Source organism: Canis aureus, chromosome 37 (genome assembly GCF_053574225.1).
Source record: "Canis aureus isolate CA01 chromosome 37, VMU_Caureus_v.1.0, whole genome shotgun sequence".
Lineage (NCBI taxonomy): Eukaryota > Metazoa > Chordata > Mammalia > Carnivora > Canidae > Canis > Canis aureus.
In genome coordinates this window covers 9,165,644-9,179,183 of record NC_135647.1, presented here as the reverse complement: position 1 = coordinate 9,179,183, position 13,540 = coordinate 9,165,644, and the positions used below count along the sequence as shown (strand labels likewise).

Here is a 13,540-nt window from a genome sequence, read left to right as displayed (position 1 = left end):
TGTAGAACTAGAAGTTTAACTTTGTAAAAGTGAACTATAGTTGACCCTTGAAGTCTACTTATCTGTGGATTTTTATAGTACGACACTGTAAATGTATTTTTTCTTCTTTATGATTTTCTTAATATTTTTCTTCAATTTTAATGTAAGAATAAAGTGCATAATACATACATACAAAATATGTGTTAATTGACTATTTATTGTGAAGTTTGCTGGTCACCAGTAAGCAAGCTATTGGCAGTTAAATTTGAGGGGAGCCAAAAGTCATATGCAGATTTTTGTCTATGCAGGGGTGTGGGGAATTGGTGCACCTAAACCCCCATTGTTCAAGGGTCAGTTGTACAGTTTCTTAAACCTTTTGGCAAATCATACTGAAAGTTTTGCTATGAGATTGTTATCTCCTCAAGGGACACCGTTTGGAGATTGAATGAAGTGAATTCTTTTCATTATAGTCGCACATATTTCTTATAAAATTTCCCATACACAAAAAATAAAATGATCCAAGGTCTCAAAAAATATTTTGGTGAGATTATATACTAGAGATCAAATTCTGGCCTTCAATTTTCAATGGAATTGACCAAAAAAGTATAAAAGCAGGTACAAATTCCTACCCTATCATGAACATTAGAAAGAGTTTAATGCATGTTCCAGTAGTTTGGAGAACTCTCACTCTTCCTGTGAGAGCACTGTGCTTCTGCAAGCATATTGGATAAGACGACTGTTTAATCAAAGTCCGCCACTGGTCTGCAATGTGAAGGTGTGAGGACAGACTACAGATCACAAGCATATAGGAGGCCAATTTGCTACCACTTGCTCAAACACAGGTGCACATGTAAACACAGTTACCAGAAAACTTCTGCAACGGGCATCATAGTGGGTCATGAGCTGGCTTTTTCTCTTATGAACAAAGGCAGAAGGCCACAAAAGAGAAACTGCAGTTAAAAAAAAAAAATGGCAAGGGCGGGGCTGCCCTAAAAACATCGCAGGAGTGCCTCTTGCTGAAATAGATTTACCACGAGAAACCGGAGACTGTAGAACATTTTATATTTTCAAATGGGAGTGCTATCCACTTAAATTTAGAAGACAGACATAAAGGAGGGAAAATGTGAGATTAGGATATCATACTTAAAACCGTAAAGTGTGATTGATATTTCAAAAACAGAAGTGCAAGTGGCAAATAGATTATACACTGCATAAAATTGAATTAAGGAAGTAAGATGAAAAGTCTGAGATATTCAACTGATATTCAAAGGAAAAGGATAAATATATGAAAATGAGTTGGGCCAACATGATATCAAGATGTTCCAGTTTGCATATAACAGCAATCCCCAAGAACTGCTGAATAGGAAGATAATAGAAGATAACTTTTTTGAACCGAAGAAAGCTTTGTATTTGCCAATTCAAGGGCCCATTGGTGAATAAGATTTATAAAAAAAAGAGGCTAAGACCCCATACTTCTAATATTTTTTAAACCTAAAGGAAAAACATTCTTACAAGTTTTCAGATGATTGCAGTGAACCTACATCTCTTTAGGGCTGGGAACAAGAGTATAAATGGAGGCTCTCACACCCCATATCCAAATATTAGTAAAATAATTAGAATTAGGTTATTAGTAAAAATATTATAATCAAATGTCAGAAATAATTCTTGAAAGAGAAGATAATATAAATAAGTAATACATCGTAAGCAAAAATCAACCATCTGTGCTTATGGAAATCATTGTTGGCTGGGTAGTAAATGTATGCTGAACTTCTTACCATGTCTAGTATGATGGCAATATACAGTTTCCTTCTTGATCACTCAAGAGCAGAATTTTAGATATGATTTTAATACCCTAAATTAACCAGTAGGAAAATTAAGATAGAGTGGATGGTCAGGGCAAGAAAAGAACAAAAATAATTTAAGAAATAATATAACAAGACAGCTGACATCAAAAGAAAACAATCTTTAAAAATTAAAAAGGAAGTATAAGCCCAAATGTCTACCAATAATACAAAATGCCCCAGGAATGGCAATGTGCATTTGTTATACGAAGATGTTTAGATTTCAAACTGAGCCCATTTAAGAAGTCCCTAAAAATCAAATAATTGTGTTTTAAGTAGAAAAGATGAGAAAAGATCTATCAGGCAAACACAAACAAAAATAGGCATAACTCTACTTCTACGCACTAAAATTGGTATTAGATGTGTTTAAAGGATGCAAGAATGACTTTGTATCTTTAAACTATTAACGTATTAAGTTAGTTGATCAAAAAGGGGAAACATTTTGCTTAACGAGCATCGCAATAGGCTCTAAAAAGTTTAATGCCAAGATCCATTCCTTACTTTTAAAAAAATCTTTGCAAACTAGGTAAAAGGATATCCATTTTAAACTAGAAGTCAGGGCGCCTGAGTGGCTCAGTGGTTGAGCATCTTCCTTTGGCTCAGGTTGTGATCTCAGGGTCCTGGGATCGAGTCCCACATCAGGCTCCCTGCAGGGAGCCTTCTTCTCCCTCTGCCTATGTCTCTGCCTCTGTGTCTCTCATGAATGAATAAATAAAACCTTAAAAAATTATTTAAACTAAAAGTCAGTGTGATACATAATAATGAATCTTCCACAGAATCCAGTAACTGAGGCAAAGATGCCTATTATCGGTATTATTTTAAAGTGTTGTGGAAGTTCTTGTTAAAGCACCAAGGCAGAAAACCATAATGATCAAAATATTCACAGGAAAGGAAAACACAGAATTCTTAACAATTTTAACTGTGGTAGAGGTAGGAACTACAAGAATCAAAACTGCTCAAGTTAAGAGCGCAGAGATGTGGCTGATTAAAAATACACACAAATTAGTAACCTTCCTAGAAACTTGAACTAACCATTTAAAAAATCTAATGAAAAATCATATTCCTAAGAATAACAAATGTTTATATAAGAAGAGCTATAATAGGTAGCTAAAACCAGAGTTCACCGAATGACAGAGTTTTAATAAATTGAGGAAAACATTGCGATGGTTTATAAAGAAGCAGTTCTCCCCAAATTCATTTATCAAGTGAATACTATTCCAGTAAAAATCTAAGCAGGATTTTCCTTAAGGCAAAATGCTTCTATGGTTTGTTTTGAATAATAAATTAATAAGAATATTTTAAACACTTCTAGGCAAAGGGATAATTTTCCCCTTTCAGATATTGATATTTTAATATATATTGAAAACATGAGCTTCTATAACACTGTAATGTAATAAGCCTCAAATTTGCTGAAAATCAAAAGAATTTTGGGTTCTTTTCCTAGACTTCAGAAGGAAAAAGATGCTTTTTCAGTAGTTATTGTGCTATAAATATCAAGCATTGAAAGTCACCATTAGGAATGAGTCTGTGTAAAAAAAAAAAAAAAAGGAATGAGTCTGTGTATGTGTAGTAAGCAACAGCAAAAACCAGGGTGCTGACCACCAGGAATGTCTCCTACATTTTGCATATGAAAACATCAAGTGTGAGATGAAAATTCAAGTGAGAAGAAGAGAAATGCATTTGTAACATATGGCAAATGGTTAATATCATTATATATATCACTGTATTATTAATATACAAAGATCATATGCAAATCAATAAAATGACTTCCTTTTAAAAAGAAAATATTCATTTTATCATTTCATCCTTATTAAGGATAACAAATGGTTAAAGAGGTCAGTTTTACAAATAATTAGGTCAAATCAAAACAAATCAAATGTTTACAGTTTCTTTTTAGAATTTGAAAATGTTAATGTCCAGTGCTGGCATTTCTAAAGAAATAGTTTTCTTTGTACATTGTTGGTGGTAGCACATATGACAACATTCTCTCTCTCCATGTATATATAATATGTCTCCCTATGTATTTCCTTAATATATTTATACTTTTTTTAACTTAGCAAATCCTTTCTGGGAATTTATTGAAAGGAAGAATAGGAAATGAACACAAAATAGTTTTCTTTTAAAAATGTCCTTATTGGATATCTTGAAATTATAATAATACATTCTTGTAAAATGTAAAATGATGTAATACAAAAGTATAGAAGCAAAGTTAATTGTCTTCCCCTGCCTGCGTTCAGCTTAAGCCTGTCATTCCTATTTGGAAACCAGTTTTAATGGTCTCGTGTATATTCCTCTGCACATTTTTTCTTGTTCAAATGAATATATATAGCATATTATGTGTAATATTATATAAAGGATTTGGTTGATCGTGCTAAAATCATATTTTATGGCATGCACTATTGCATACATTGTAAGTGTATTGTAGACATTTCTAGAAGTCAGTAAAAACAGATCTATCTTGCTTTTCCTATTTCCTTGTATAGATTAAAAGCACACAAATATTATAACATAATATCATATGTATTATGTTATATACATATATATGATATAATGTATAATTATATGTTTATATATAGCATTTTAAATGAACTCATGTCTTTTTTTTCCCTGTCTTTTTCTTCTCTGTTTATTGTGGAATTATTTAAAATACCAAACAAGTATAAAATAGATAAGCATTTAATAAAAGCAGAATTACTATATAAATTGCAGGATATTTCTGTGCTGGATTGTTAGATAGTCATAAAGAAACTATGTCTTTTGTTGTGTGTTTTCTTAAATTCTGTATTCATCTAGTTGTATTTGGCATCCATCCATCACTGGACCAATTATATTAACTATATTTCCTTATGTTCTGTATTCTTTTTTTTTTGTATTTTTTAATTAGAGTTCGATTTGCTAACATATAGCATAACACCCAGTGCTCATCCCATCAAATGCCCCCCTCTGTGCCCGTCACCCTATGTTCTGTATTCTTGATGTCCTGGCATTTGTGGCCTTGCTGATCGGAGATAGACTGTCCATCCCACAGCAATCTTAGAGCTAATACTTATGATAAAATAAAAGGCTCGGCCTGGAGCACATCATGTACAAACCAACCAGCCCCAAGCTCATGTCCTCCAATCACATCCTTAACAAACTCTCACACAACAAGCCAATATTTTCCCCACCCTAAACCAATCTGGAGTCAGGTACCAGGTAACTACAGACAGATTGCTCTTTGTGCCCAAAGCCTACCAGAATTATTCAAATGACTCAATCCTAACCTGTTCACTCTGCTTTGTGTGCTTTTCCTATAGAAACCCCAGTAAAGGTTCTGGTCTATGCTTGCCCTTCACCCGTGCCTTCTGCTACTTGACCACATTTGTGCTTCCGCTGAGCCGCCTCTGCATGGCACACAGTGACCACCTCTTTGGAAATGATACAAAACTGTATAAAAATGAACATTCCGGTTTCTAATACATATTTATGTATCTGCATACTTAGAAAAAAATTAAAAGGAATTTCACCAAGTTGTTAATAGGGATTATTATGGATGTTATGGTACTGAATAGTATCAGTGATTTTCTTCACATTTTTATATAATTTGTAAAGTTTCAGCAAGTTTTATAATGGATATAAGTATGGCCAAGTATATCTCTATCTAGCTATTATTTTATATTCACAAAACTGAATTAAAACTAGCTTTCTAAATTCCAGAACCTAATTCATAGAATAAATTTTCAAACCTAAGCCTTTGAGAATGGCTTGTTTGCCATGCCATTTGCCATTTTACCCCATTTAAATCTGATTTGATTTTTTTCTTTTTTTTAGTATCATGACTCTGATTTCTGAAATAAAAGGGCAAAGAATGACACATATCTGCTGGCCTCCATGATATAGAAAAGATACCATTGTGAATATGATTGGTATCTGACGGAGTCAGTCAGTTTCCAAAAGAAAAACTGAGTAACGAGAAAATGGAAAGCTCTAATCTAAGAGATTATGACTCAATCCTTGCTCTCTCTGCCAAGTGAACTCATGGCAAACTATGACCTTTGAATGTTCATGTATGCAAGAAATATTTTCATCTGATTTCTGACCTGGTTTTCAATCAAGCTTAGTGATTTTCGCTTGTGATGGAGCAGAGTCCAGTGGTGAGGGAATGCCTGCTGTAGAAAGGGATTTATCATTTTAATTTGGACCAACTGAAATAGAAACTAATTGGCTCTCAAACTGGCTGATATCCCATACCCAAACTGAACATAATCAAAGACTTTGTGCTACATCGATAACTGAAATGAAAAGTTTGAAAAATATAACGAGCCAACAAATCGTGCCAGACTAAAGAGTCTGGGGCATGGTGGGTAGATGATATCCTTGTAGTCTCCTGAATTCTAAAAACGGACTCCTTTAAAACCAGAACCTAGGACGTTTCTTGTAGCATTTAAAAATCTTAATATAATGCTAGACAGTGAGAAATAATTATATGCTAGAAATATTAAAGACATGTCAATATCAGTCTAGATGTGATCTTATATCTTAGTGAATTTCCAAAAGACCTCTGTACTTCTTAATAAATTTGCTTTTCTATACAGGAATCTAGGGATATGCGTGCATGTGCACGTGATTATTTCAATTTTCAGAGTAGAACCAATGAATAGAAGTGGGGGGAAAAGTTTGGTGATGAATCAAACTTTTATAAGAATTTCTTTCATTTCATTTGGGAAAAAAGTTTATTCCTATGGAAAAAAATAAAGTCTACCTTAAGTAATCTGTAAATCCTGCTCATAGTGGAAGGGTTTCTTATATGCATAAAATTGCATATTTCCTTAAAAGTATGATCTGTGATAACAAGTGTTCTGCATTTGTGAGTAAAACTGGAAATAATTTGAATTGCGATATTTATAGGATTACAAGCCAATTATACATAGGGATTAAAGAAAATCTGTTTTAAAAGTTTTTTTATATAAATATAGATAATATGATCTGTATCAATAGTACCAAAGAAAAGAAAAATGAATACACATTGAAAATATTCATGTGAGATTCAGAGGCTTTTTCCTCCTTAATGACCAAAATCAGACCATCTAAAGCACTCAAATTTTCTATCAATCTAGATATTTTTAAGTGCATCCTTCCAGATATTTATCCTCTAGAGGGAAATATATGTATGGATAATTCTCTACAAATAAATGCAATCAGCTTTTTTCTTTGAGTACAAATTTTCTCTTCACTGTCCATTCCTTATAGTCTGTCTTTCAAAGCATTGATTACTGTCAAGAACTATGGAAAGTCTAAGATTCTACTCTCCTTCCAAGCTACTATGTTAGCTTGCCATAATTTTATGGCTGCTGGAAGAAGACACAAGGCTTCTGGGTCAGAGACAAATGACTACTTATTACTCATAGCAATCAGTCACCAGACTGTTTGGTCAGTTTCCTTCTGCCTCCATGTTCCAATGGGGATGAAGCAGATGGACCCAGATGGATGTCTCTTACACACTCGAGCTGTGTTCCAGGGGAGGAATCTTGACTTGGGAAATCTGAATCTTTTATAATGGGCAGGAGGCATGTCTGCCCTTTGCTTTGGAAGGAGATTTTATCACACAAGCTAGTAAGCAAACATGCCCTTTGCTCTGGAGGGAGACACAATCTCTAAATTCCAAGGTTGTTTATACCATAAATATCCTTTAAAAGATAGTCTAGGATAAAGGGTAGTATTTGCCTCTGTTTGCAAGATGGGCAGAAAGCATGACACATGGAAAATTGTCTCAGAACAAATATGTGAAGATTTCCCTTAGGAATGGGTTTCCAAATGAAAGAAACAAATTATTTGTTCTAGGAATCCTACACTAGTTGGCACTAAGGATTGTGTGTTATATACATACCATGGATGCCTCCCATGCTCTATCTCCATGAATCACTGTATTTAGAGACCTTGCTGTGCTTGACATGTAAGAATTGTGAAAGGATGTGGTAAGCAGAATTCTAAGATGATTGCCAATGACCCTCACCTTTGTATCGTCTTTTCCCATTGAGTATGAGCAGAACCTCTGAGTATGATGTGATGTTTCATTGCAAAGGGGAGCTTATCTGGAGTGGCCATGAGAAAATCAGGCGATTCTTCTCTGATTCATTACAGAGGAAGAAGTCAGAGAGAAGTGCTTTCACTGGCCTGGAAGAAAGCAAACATCCAATGCTGTGAACTGGCTTCAGGGGCGATGTGTCATGGAACAGCGGCCAAGATTGGAGGAAACACCCTGAGCTCCACATGAGAGTGTAACTTGAGTAACACTGTGATTCAGTCTGGAGAGAAACTGATCAGAAGACCTAGTTGAACCCAGCCTGGACCTCTGACCTCCAAAACCATAAGCTAATGCATGAGAACTGTTTGAAGCCACTAAGATCGTGGTAATTTATTTGAAGCAATACGGTAGAGAATAAAAACAAGGTAGAAACAAGTAGAGAATCCCTTGTTTATGGCATGTGAACTCTAGTTTCCTGCTGCCTCATTGAATAGTTTGTTATATAAATTAAGGTAACCATTGTAATCAACTACTATGTTATAATCCTTCTTGTAAATCTGCTCTTCACTTCTCCTAAGTTGCAGATTCTTGGTCAACTTAAAACCAGCATTTATTGTTGGGCTTCTACTACGTCAAAAGTACTCACCTGATGGTTTTGATACATCATCTCATTTAAACACTGCAACAATCTTGAAAGAGTAATGCCTCTATATTTAGGAAGAAGAAAATGTAATTTTGAGGGTTAAGTACCATAATCAGAATGAAACAAATTGATAAATTATGCTGTTGGGATTCCAACCTGGTCATGTCTGACTTCAAGTCCTATTTTTACCTGCTGCATGTTATTATTACCTCTCAATAGTGTGAAAACCAAGAACTCTGGTATGTATTACTTAAAATTACCAAGCCAGTCCTGCTTAACTTCCAAGTACAAGGGGAATCGAATTTGCTGCACTCTTGAAATTAAATGTGATCATGGAACTTGTGTTAGACAATGAAATGTGAAAGTGACAGACATCACTTCTGGGCCAAAGCATTTAATAGCCTGGGCTTGACCCTACAGTCCTCTCTTTCCTTTTAGAGCTATATTGTGCTTCAGTACAACTAGTACAACTAATATTTTCTAACTAGTATAATCATCTGAATCAAGGTTATAACCAACAGTGCCTACAATTCTTCTTGATAAATTTAGATTGATTTTAGGAACTGATAGCCATCTTATGCACCATGCTTTCACTATACCAACCTGCTTCCTGGCCTCCCGAAGTTTGGTGCTTTTCCAGACCTCAGGACCTTTGAACCTGTTTTTCCCTCTGCTTAAAACTGGAAAGAATTCATGGTGGATGGTTAAGAATGGACAATAGATTTAGGCCAGTTTAGATTGGTATCTGGAAACTTTTATTTCCTCTCTATACTGATATAGGCAATAAATTAACCTTTTTTTTTTTTTGCCCATCTCCTTAACTGTAACATGAGATGATGATAATGCATTTATCACAGCCCAGCTGTGAACAGTAAATGAAAAGTAAAGGGAAACATTTAGAATAGTATTATTGTTATTACTATTATTAAAAATTCCATTCATGGGATCCCTGGGTGGCGCAGCGGTTTGGCGCCTGCCTTTGGCCCAGGGCGCGATCCTGGAGACCCGGGATCGAATCCCACGTCGGGCTCCCGGTGCATGGAGCCTGCTTCTCCCTCTGCCTGTGTCTCTGCCTCTCTCTCTCTCTCTCTGTGTGTGACTATCATAAATAAATAAAAAAAAATTAAAAAAAAAATTCCATTCATGTGTCATCTCTTTCAGGAAGACTTCCTGGTTCTTCCAGGTTCTATTAGGATTTATTGTACTACTGAACAGATTGCCAAGACATTTATGAAACAATATCAGAAATGTGTCTGCGTTCTTTTCTCTAGTGTCAGGGTCTGAAAAATATCAATTAGAAAATAAAACAATGTATTTCTTGCACCTAGTAGTCAATAAATGTTTTCTGAATGACTAAGGAACTTTAGAGTCAATAGCTGTGGACCTAAGTTAGGAATTACTAGGAAAATAATTATAAGTCTCAAGAAAATTAATCTGATGAAGATAATCACATGAATTATGAATTAATCTAGTTACAGGAATGTACTTTTAACTAAGTTGATTGAAGTTTCACTTTCCTACTTATGTTAAATGGAATATATTTAAAAAATTAAGCTCAGTTTTGGTTTTCTCCAATTACTGAAAACATGAATTTTATATTGTAAATATAAATAGTTGGAAATATAGCTGGTCATTTTGGCATCATCAACCTGGCTTATGTTCAGAGATGTACCCTACCCATTACACTTAATAATAAATATCAACAGTTGGCATTGCTATTTGTGAACACCCGGAATTGCTGTGAAGCAGAAATAGGCTTAAATTCATCGTCTTTATTCTTTAAAATAATTCACATTTTTACTAATGTCCAATTTGTTATCATGGATTGATGTAGACATTTAGTAAAACTGACCCCTTTAGCTTATTGAGCAAGAAAACCTCCTCATTTTTGGTCTTGATAAGTTTGTAATTTCTCAAAAGAAAGCAAGTGAAATTTGTTGGTTGTTGGTTGTTGGTTATTGTTGGTTCTAAAGCCTGTGACTTACGTTCCAGTGTAAATGTATTTGTAATCAACACTGCCTCCCTGACAAAGCTAACTATTCCAACAATAATCTTCTAAGCTAAAAGTTTTTTAGTATGGGAAGTGGATTTCGCCCTGGATATTAAACTTTTATCATGCTAAATTTGGGAGACTTTTTTTCATTAATGGTGATTTGAATTTCTGTTCTACTATTGTGGAACTTATCTTGCCTATTGTCTGATCCCTGCATGTAATATATCCTGCTCTCCAAGTGGGAGAGATCTTTTTTTTTCTTTTTTTCTTTTTCTTTTTTTTTTTTTTTGATCAGGGGCTGCTGCTAGCAGAGTGTGAAGCTCATTTTTTCATGCTTGAGCAAAATGAAGGTTCTTAGTGAAGATAATTAGGTTTTCCTTTTCAGTATGGAAAGGCATGATAGAAGTGAATAAATCGAGGGAGAGAAGGAGAGAAGGAATAAAAAGGGATTCATATCATTAGGTTACTTGTGCAGACCAAGAGGTGATAACACTGCTCCCTAGAAATTGAAAACTTAGATAGTAAAATTCATGTTCATTATCAGCACCTTTAGGTGACTGCCTAATGGGAATATGGTAAATTAGACAGGGTGCTTTGTCTGAGTAACATAGTGTCCGAGCATTAGAACCAACGGTAGACCAAAGGTCAATCTTTATGACAGTCCACTTGAATATGAATGCCCTTTGAATTTCCCTTTAGTCCCAAGAGCAGGAGCTCAGCCAAGAATGAGCCGAGGAGATGCAGCCATGCCAAGGTGCATTTGTGAGAAGGAGACACCTCTCCATTTTACCTGTAGGCGAGGGGTGGGGGAAAGGATGTTCAGTGCAGCCTCTTTGGCTGCCCTTTCTGGGATAGAAGGAAGGGATCTGTTGGTGAAAAATACCTTTGATGGTTGCTTTTCTTTTCCTTCTGTTACATCTTCACTTGTGATTTCTGGCACAGAATCAGATACAGCTGACTGTGCTTTAGTTTGGTTGCAGGCCCCAAGATGTCTTAAAGGCTAATGAACTTAATTAATTTTGCCCCTTTTCAAAATATCCCTTTGGCTAACTAGCTAAGGGGGATTCCAGTCTTGTAGCAGAAAGCAATCTGCTAATTCAATAAGATGGAGACCACTGTGTGTGTTTCAGTAGCAAGGAGCAGGTCATAATCAGTGCCTGAATGGGACTGAACTCTACACTGGTATAGCTGATGGTAAAAAGTTAAGGAATGGGAACTTGAGCTGCACTTCTGCACCTGTGAATCCCTTGCACAGGGATGGACAGTGAAGGTCTCATGCCTACCCTGGGACAGAGATACCATGGCTGTGTTTGGTGGTATTTTGGGAGAATGTAAGGTTGGTAGCATGAGGATGGTGGATCTAGTTTTTCTCCAAATTTCTCTTTTGTCATACCTGGCATTAATAATACACATGCCAAGATTTGACTATAGAATGCATGAGGGACTTTGCAGTTGTCAATAAGACTTCCACTCCTACTATATAGTCTTTTGTGTAATAATCACATTTTAAAATGCCAATTCATCTTAAATTTTATAGTATTTTAACCTGTATTGTTTTCCTCAAAGCAAATAAATAGTTAGAAAATCTGTGAGCAAATCATTCTATCAACAAAACAAAAATAATAGTCACTTTCCTCTCCAGTTTGTGGTAGATGTGTAGAGGACCCAGCACTGTGTATTTGTGATTGTATGTTCTATCAGGATTTATGTTCCACTTATAAACGTGCAAGGAAAAGCAATTTTCCACTTGTAACTTAAAAAAAAAGTTAAGAAAGTTAACTTACACAAAATGTTTCTTTAATTTTCATGTCTAAGAGCTGCTATGAAAACAGCTTAAAGGATCAAAGCAGATATATTGAAAAAATGTGCCATATCTATTTAGAATTTACAATTTTTAATTTTCTCTATAAATTCTGGGATTAATCAAATGGTGAGGTGACACCAGTCATTGTTTGGTCTTTGTTTTTGCTCATAATCCTGTTTCTTCCTTTCCTTAACCTAAGTATCCTTTTTGACGTCCCTGACCTCTACTCTCCAGTATATTTAGTCTGCTTTTTTTCTTTTGACTTTCTTGTCTATATTCTTTCCTTTCCCTCCTTTTTTCTTCTTGTTCATGTTCTAATTCCTCCTTTCCCTGTGTTTTTTTCTCAGGGCCTTTCTTTCTCCTTTGTTATATGTTCAAAGAATAAAGAAATAAATTATGTCCACCAGAGGGCAGTCTGATCACACACACACACACACACACACACACACACACACACACACACGCCTTCCTTTTTTCTCTTTTTTCTTCCTTTACAATTCTATTCCTGGAGGAATGTGATGCTTCACACAGTAGGTGGTTAAAAAATAACGACACCTTTTTCATTTATAAACTCCTTACATTCTTGCTCGTGTGTGGGCATGTAGTCTCAGTGATTTGATCCCTGAAGGCTGGAACTGTCTCCCTTAGGTCTGTATAAGGAGGATATAGGCTCTACCCTGACAGCCTGAAGGAAACCATAAACTTGGGTTTGTCTCAGAAACTACCAGAATACTTGGTGGAAATGAAAACTTGAGCTGCAAGATTTTGGGTATACACGATGTGAAAAGTCAGTAGACTCATTTGTAGAATCAAGTATGTGTGACTCTAGCATGCGATAATTTTTTCACTCTTAAAATTTACGTCTTTATTTTTCTGTATCGAAGCTGAAAATATACAGGAGTTAATACAACTTTGAGCAACCAATTTGTGATCATCTTTATACAGAGAGCACAGATAAAGTGGAATTCTGTTTTTTTGCAACTCGCTGTAAATGCATGGATCCCAGAGAAGCTGCAGAGTGGCCCAATAGGAAGTGATTTATAACATTGTGTGGGGCTGGCTCTGCTCTCACATTAGTTACTACCATCCTCAGGGCCTCAGTTTACTCCTCTACAAATGAGAATACTTTTGGTGGTAGACCTGCAAGCTCTCTGTATGTTCCCTATGTAACTAGAAGGTCAATGTCAGAAAAGGCTTGAGCTTTTCTTCTTCCCCACCTTCCTGACCTGCACATGTTTTGTCACCTGAAAGTGCCAGGTGACATTGGCCCCTTTGG

At 35.5% G+C, this 13,540-nt stretch overlaps 1 long non-coding RNA gene across 1 annotated transcript in view; it reads left to right on the top strand.

The window, feature by feature from the left end:
• The window catches only part of LOC144306568 (uncharacterized), a 98,763-nt gene extending 89,054 nt beyond the window's left edge, over nucleotides 1–9,709 (top strand). The window contains exon 3 of the long non-coding RNA XR_013373643.1: nucleotides 7,941–9,709. This is a non-coding gene — a long non-coding RNA (uncharacterized LOC144306568). The remainder of the gene's footprint in view (nucleotides 1–7,940) is intronic.
• The last annotated feature ends 3,831 nt before the right edge of the window (nucleotides 9,710–13,540 follow it).